Source organism: Nomascus leucogenys, chromosome 5 (genome assembly GCF_006542625.1).
Source record: "Nomascus leucogenys isolate Asia chromosome 5, Asia_NLE_v1, whole genome shotgun sequence".
Classification (NCBI taxonomy): domain Eukaryota; kingdom Metazoa; phylum Chordata; class Mammalia; order Primates; family Hylobatidae; genus Nomascus; species Nomascus leucogenys.
The window spans coordinates 32875125-32882790 of record NC_044385.1 but is presented as its reverse complement, the minus strand read 5'-3'; positions in this window follow the sequence as shown (position 1 = coordinate 32882790).

Here is a 7666-nt window from a genome sequence, read left to right as displayed (position 1 = left end):
CACCCCAAGACAACACTAATTCCATGATTAGGAAACTCTCATCACTTCTACTAATATAATTGTTTTTTAACTACTTCAGAATAGATTCTGATGAATAAAGCTACTGATCTCTTTAAACACTTCATAGATTCACTACCTAGAATTATGTATTCATTCTTTGGATATGGTGTCATAAAGTCTAGGTACCAGTTCAAAAACATGCCCCGTGTAATATACTTGTTAAAATCCAAGTGTCACCTCCCATCAAAACCTGATCAGCAATTTCAGTACCTCAATCACTCAGAAAATATTTCCAAATTTAACACATGATACTGTATCAAGTTCTCCACTAAGAAGACTATGAAATAAATACAATATACAGTATTTCCCTTCGAAGACCTTTTAATTTACATGGGAATACACATAAGCGTGTGTGTGTGTGTGTGTGTGTGTTTATGGTTGATGATCATAAGCCAACAAGGTACAGATAAGACTTTAGGAAGTAGGGACTGTTACGGAAGAAATGTTTGGAGAAGGCTTCGCAGCATAGATAGAACTCGAGATGTGTACGACAGTTAAGGTTTGGGTTTTCAAACCCAAAAAGAGCTTGGCCTTGATGAGGCATATAATAAAGGGCAACTGGGAGTTTTTCAACGAAATGTCATTATTAATGCAGTTATTTTGACAACGTGTTTGACAGCAGTAACAAAGGCATATAGAATAGGGAGACCTGAATGATGAAGCTCACCTGTAAACTCGTGTATTTAAGAAACTGTGATAATTTTCATTATGAGTGTTCATTTTCCCTGGGTGGTAGAGATGTCATCTTGGTCAGTTTCCTGGAGTTGCTTCTTGCATTTGGCTGGCACAGTGATGCTAAGGCAGTGCGTGCTTGGCTGGGGTTGGAACACTTGGTCCTTGATCATCAGTCCACACAGATCTCTGGGTCATCACAATGGTGCTCTTGGATGGTGTCTTGGTCCGTTCTGGTTGCTGTAACAAAATGCCACAGCTATTTCTCACAGTTTGGGGAAGAGAGATCAAGGCACCAGCAGATTCAGTGTCTGGTGAGGGCCTATTCCTAATACATAGTGCCTTTTTGCCTCACAATGTGAGAGGGCCAACCAAGCTCCCTTGGCTATTTTAATTTTTATTTTATTTATTTTTTTTGAGACGGAGTCTTGCTCTGTCACCCAGGCTGGAGTGCAGTGGCGGGATCTCAGCTCACTGCAACCTCCGCCTCCCAGCTTCAAGTAATTCTCCTGCCTCAGCCTCCTGAATAGCTGGAATTGCAGGTGCCTGCCACCACGCCCAGCTAGTTTTTGTATTTTTAGTAGAGACAGGGTTTCACCATGTTGGCCAGTCTGGTCTTGAACTCCTGACCTCGTGATCCACCTGCCTTGGCCTCCCAAAGTGCTGGGATTACAGGCGTGAGCCACCGCACCCGGCCACCTTGGCCATTTTCATAAGGGCACTAATCCCATTCATGAGGCCCATGCCCTCACGGTCTAATCATCTCCCAAAGGCCCCAATTCTTAGTATCACCATGTTGGAGGTTAGGATTTCAACATATGAATTTGGTGGGGAAGAGGGGTTGAGGGGGAGTGGCACAAACATTTCAGATCGCAGCAGATGGCTAACTTGTCTACTCTGGTGCTCCTCTTGGGTGCATTGGAAATCACTCTCCTATTTCCCATGAAGTATTTCCGTCATTTCTCCCACACACTGAATTTCTATTACACAGGGAGTCTGGGGGCAATTTAAGACTAGGACATAGGTCAGCTTTGTTCTGAATCCCCTCAAACCCATGGGCGGGGTGGGGTTTAGTTCTGTTGTCTCACTCATCCAAGGTTCAGTCTGGAAGGAGACTATGGTGCATGCCTCTTTCTCAGAGAAGTACCCCCAGCTTCTCTCTGGCTTTCCTTCCAATTCTCCCTTATCACAGGCCTGGAGAATCTTTTCTGGCAGAGGGAGTTGTGGCTCCTGCATCATCCTGAATTTGCTAGGACTGGAGCCTTGAGTCCCCCAAGTCCTTAGGCTTTTGCAATACAAAACTCTAGGCTTTTGAATCTAAATTCAGGGGACCTTTTGCTCCTATTCTGCAATATCATTTCTTCTCTAAGTCAATGCCACTGACTAAGTGGGAAGTCAATGGTAAGGGGTGAAAGGAAACACAGAGTTGGAATGCATGATCCTGGGCTAATCTCTCAAAATTTGAACTCTCTCTGCTGTTGAGAGTCTACTGCACAAAACCAGACATAAAGCCTTAAGGGCTGAGTGGCATTAAGAATGGAAATAAAAGATTAGACAAGAGATACGGCAAAGAAAGAAATAACAAAATCTTGTTTGGGGAATAAACACAAGGCTGAAGTGGGGGGGGGAAATGAACTGGAAGGACTGGATGGAGGTGATGATGTCAGTTGTCTTTGGACATATTTTTTATGGTTCATATTCCCTCTTCTCCTTTCTCTTCACTCACCCCTATTACCGTGTCCTGTTAATTAAAAGTTCTTCAAATCCATGTCCCTCCTTCCCACTGCCACCATCACTGCCCTTGTTCATGCCAGTAACATCTCTCCTCTGGACCCCTTATTGCATCAAGCACCTCAGTTCCCTCTGTCTCCTCAGCCCCTTCTAGTGTATTCTCTATTTAGCCAAAAAATGAACTTTCTACAGCAAAACTCTGATCATGTCAGCCAAAATTCTTCTGACTCACAGTGCCTACACAGTGCCGTCTAGCTCCTAGGCTCATGGGTTTCATGATGGGGCCCACTCCTGCCCATCCACCTTCATCCCAACTACTCTAAGGAAAGCTGTAGCTCTGGCTGAACAGAGAGGCAGCATGGTGGAGTGGTTCTGAGCCTGGACTCATTGCTAGACAGCTTGTTCATGCATGTCACTTCTGTGACTCTGTGTCTGGAATTTATTCCTTCCGGTGGGTTCTTGGCCTCGCTGACTTCAAGAACGAAGCCGCAGACCCTCACCGTGAGTGTTTCAGTTCTTAAAGATGTTGTGTCCGGAGTTTGTTCCTTCAGATGTTCAGATGTGTCTGGAGTTTCTTCCTTCTGGTAGGTTCATGGTCTCGCTGACTTCAGGGGTGAAGCCGCAGACCTTCGCAGTCAGTGTTACAGCTCTTAAAGGTGGCATGTCCGGAGTTGTTTGTTCCTCCTGGTGGGTTCGTGGTCTCGTTGACTTCAGGAATGAAGCTGCAGACCCTCACGGTGAGTGGTATAGCTCATAAAGGTAGTGCACACCCAGAGTGAGGAGCAGCAAGATTTATTGTGAAGAGCAAAAGAACAAAGCTTCCACAGCATGGAAGTGGACCCGAGTGGGTTGCCACTGCTGGCTGGGGTGGCCAGCTTTTATTCCCTTATTTGGCGCCATGCACATCCTGCTGATTGGTCCATTTTATAGAGCGCTGATTGGTCCATTTTACAGAGTGCTGACTGGTATATTTACAATCCTTTAGCTAGACACAGAGTGCTGATTGGTGCATTTACAATCCTTTAGCTAGACACAGAGCGCTGATTGGTGCATTTACAATCCTCTAGCTAAACACAGAGCACTGATTGGTGCGTTTCCAGAGTGCTGATTGGTGCATTTACAATCCTCTAGCTAGACAGAAAAGTTCTCCAAGTCCCCACTTGACCCAGGAAGTCTAGCTGGCTTCACCTCTCATTTCGGTATTCTCCTCTGTGGAATGTCATTAGGAGGATTATATGAGAATATGTTTTAAAGGTGCACCTGGTACGTAGTGAGAGCTATGGAAACATTTGTTAAGTCCAAGGAAAATTGTCTACTGGATTGTCAAAGTCTCTCCTACCCCAGTGAATTTCAACTATGGTCTTTATTATTTATTTATGTATTGAGACAGTCTCACTCTGTGGCTAGGCTGGAGTGCAATAGCACAATCTGGGCTCACTGCAACCTCCACCTCCTGGTTTCAAGGTATTCTCCTGCCTCAGCCTCCCGAGTGGGTGGGATTACAGGCACATGCCACCACATCTGGCTAATTTTTTGCATTTTTAGTAGCAACGGGGTTTCACCGTGTTGGCCAGGATGGTCTCAGTCTCCTGACCTTGTGATCCACCTGCCTCAGCCTCCCAAAGGGCTGAAATTACAGGCATGAGCCACCGTTCCCAGACTATTTTTTTTTATTTTTGAGACAAGGCTTAGCTCCATTGCCCAGGCTGGAGTGCAATGGCATGATCAAAGCTCACTGAAACCTCTGCCTTCCGGGCTCATGCGATCCTCCTTCCTCAGCCTCCTGATTAGCTGGGACTATGGGCGCATGCCACCACGCCCAGCTAATGTGTTGCTGTTGTTGTAGAGATGGGGTTTCATCACATTGCCCAGGCTGGTCTCAAACTCTTGGGCTCGAGTGATCCACCTACCTCAGCCTCCTAAACTGCTGGGATTACAGGCATGAGCCACCATGCCCAGCCCTGCACTGTTAGTCTTAAGCCCATTTTGGGAGCCTTGCTTTCCCTTGGTCAATCTTTCCTCTTCCTTCTAGAAGCTAAAATGTCAGGTTCTCTGTGAAGCCTTCCTACTGCACTTTGTTCAGCCCCCTATTAAAATTTTATTGGATTATAATTTTATTAGCTCCCTGTGGCTGCTATGACAAATTACCACAAAACAGATGGCTTAAAACAACAGAAATTTATTCTCTCATAGTTCTAGAGACCAGAAGTCTGAAATTAGATTAACAGGCTGAAATGAGGGTATTGGCAAGGCCACACTCCCTCCCGAGGCTCTAGGGGAAAGGTGTTCCTTGCCTCTTCCAGCTCTGGTGGCTGCCAGCATTCCTTGGCCCATCACTGTATCGCTCTCATCGCTGCCTCCATAGTCACATTGCTGCCTCCTCTCCTGTCTGCGTCAAATTTCCTTCTGTCTCTTTCATCAGAAAACTTGCGACTGCACAGAGGACCCACCTGGATATTCCAGGATGCTCTCACTCTCTCAAGATCCTTAAAACACATTTGCAAGACCCTTTGAAGCCATCTATAGGTTCCAGGGATTGGAACCTAATATCTATGAGTGCCAACATTCAGCACTTCATAACTGTTTACACATATGTTGGTCTTTACACCTTGGTATGACTAGGGTCTATCACAATGTAAATACATAATATGTCCTCAATAAGTGACATGTAGATGTAGGCGCAGAGCTATACAGCGTCTAGGCCCTTTGCTCACGTTCACTGGGATACCTTCTTTGCTAAGGTTTCATTTCCCTAGGCCAGAGCTATTTCTTTCACGTGCTAATCTGTGGTTGGAAGGATCTTTTACTCATAAATTAGATCAACTTCTAGGTTAGAGAAATTAAGCAAAGGAGTTTTCGTCCTTGTACCACTTCTCCTCAGTTTCAGTGAGGCAAAGTAACCAAAAAAACTCCTTTCAAATTCCATACCTCCTACATTATGGAGCAGAGGGCGTAGGAAAAGTGGATGGGTCCTGGCTGCTCAAAGACTTCTTTCACGGAATGTGAGACTACAGAGTGGCAGAGTGACAAGTATGGGCTTCAAGAAGAGCGCTGTCATCAGTCTCCCCGGGGCTGGTTTATTGCCATTCTTTGGCTGTTTATTTTAAACAGTTTTCTTCGTAATTTAAGCTCCTAAATTCATGGCTACTGCTTCAGTGACCATTTCCCCATCCCGAGTCATTTAAGTTCATCACAGGGATTTTTCTGAAATGAGGCGGTTTCTTTTCCAGTGTTCTCAAATCACAGTCACCTCTACCCTCAAGAATAAGCCAGCACTCATCTGGAAAGACAATTCGGTAGCTGTGTAATTGCTTTTTTCTCAGCTGTGGAAATCTTTCCCAATTAAAGTGGAAAAAGTTACTTGCAATAAAAAAAGTAAACAGGTAGATTACTTTGCACAATTAATCCTTGAAACAGTAAACTGTCTACTGTATTGTAATTGTTTACTTCTATGCCAGTCTTTTCATCTTTTTGCTGGTTAGAGCCCCCAGAAATCAGAATGAGAGTCCCTGACATTTATTCAACCTTTAAGTATTTTTTCCATTCTCTCTGTGTTCCAGGAGTAGTAATAAGAGCTGGTGATGTAAGGGTAACAAAAACGGACTCATTCCCTGCCCTCACGGAGCTTGTACAGTCTGGTGGAGGATGTAAACACTAATCAGGTCATCACACAGACAAATGCAAACTGTCAGTGGTCTCACGTGCCAAGGCTGTTTACATACTTGTAAACAGTTACGAAGTGCTTAATGTTGGCACCCCAGCCAACCCACAATGCTGCTGGCAGATCAGTCTAAAACACTAGACTCAATGTGCCACCCCTCACTCAAACGCTTTCACTGGCTCTCCTATGGCCTCTGGGGCAAAACTCACCACTGGAGAAGATGCTCTTCAGCTGTTCCTGCCTCATTTCCTGTCCTCTCTTGCAGATGCTCAGGAGCCCCCAACTACAAGCTCTGTCCTTTCAGGGTCTTCTGTCTTTGTATGCAGTTCTCTCTGCCCAGAAAACTCTTCTCCCCACTTCCACTTGCAAAATCCTGTCCATCCTTCAGGCTCAGCTCTAATGTTACTTGAGTGTGATGCCTGTCTTGACTGTTTAGCAGGCTAAATCTGTCATTCCCTGCCTGAACTACCACAGAACATTTTGTACAAGCCACCATAACTGCACTTATCCCAGTGAACTGTGTTTGTTTGCAGCAAAACACTGTGGTTAGGAGCATGGACCTTGAATTCAGACTGACTTGGAAACAAATTCTGCAGTTTATCGTGTGGCCTTGAAAATCATTCCTTCTGGGTCTTAGTTTCCTTCCTAATTTTGGCAATGAGGGGCATAATACCTAACTCATTAGGCTGTTGTAAAGATAAACGAGATAATGTGTTTAATGATGAGCACGATGCCTGGTCAACAGTACTCAATAACTAATGATGAGTTATCAAACTTGAATGTACCAAATGCAAGGACCTAGGACTATATTATTTTGTCCATCTTTCCTTTCTTTCTTTTTTTTTTTTTGAGACAGAGTTTCCCTCTTGTTGCCCAGGCTGGAGAGCAATGGTGCGATTTTGGCTCACAGCAACCTCCACCTCCCAGGTTCAAGCGATTCTCCTGCCTCAGCCTCCCGAGTAGCTGGGATTACAGGCATGCACCACCACACCTGGCTAATTCTGTATTTTTAGTAGAGACGAGGTTTCTCCATGTTGGTCAGGCTGGTCTTGAACTCTCGACCTCAGGTGATCTGCCTACCTCTGACTCCCAAAGTGCTGGGATTACAGGCGTGAGCCACCACGGCCGGCTGATTTCGTCCATCTTTCTATCCCAGTGGCTGGCCATAGTCCATCGATGTTTCTTAATAAAATGCACAAATGAAAATACTATCATAACGTCCTTTACTTGAAGAGGGCTTAGAGGCTTAGTTTGCCACGAATAAGGACTTTTTTGTTTTCTTTTGAGACAAGGTCTTGCTCTGTCACCCAGGCTGGAGTACAATGGAGTCATCACAGCTCACTGCAACCTTGACTTCCCAGGCTCAAGCTATCCTCCTACCTCAGCACCACTTGAGAGGTGGTTAATTTCCCATAGAGACGTGGTCTTTATGTTGCCCAAGCTGGTCTCCAACTCTCCAATTCCTGGGCTCAAGTGATCCTCCCACCTTGGCCTCCTACAGTGTTGGGATTACAGGGCTGAGCCACCACATCCAGCTGATAA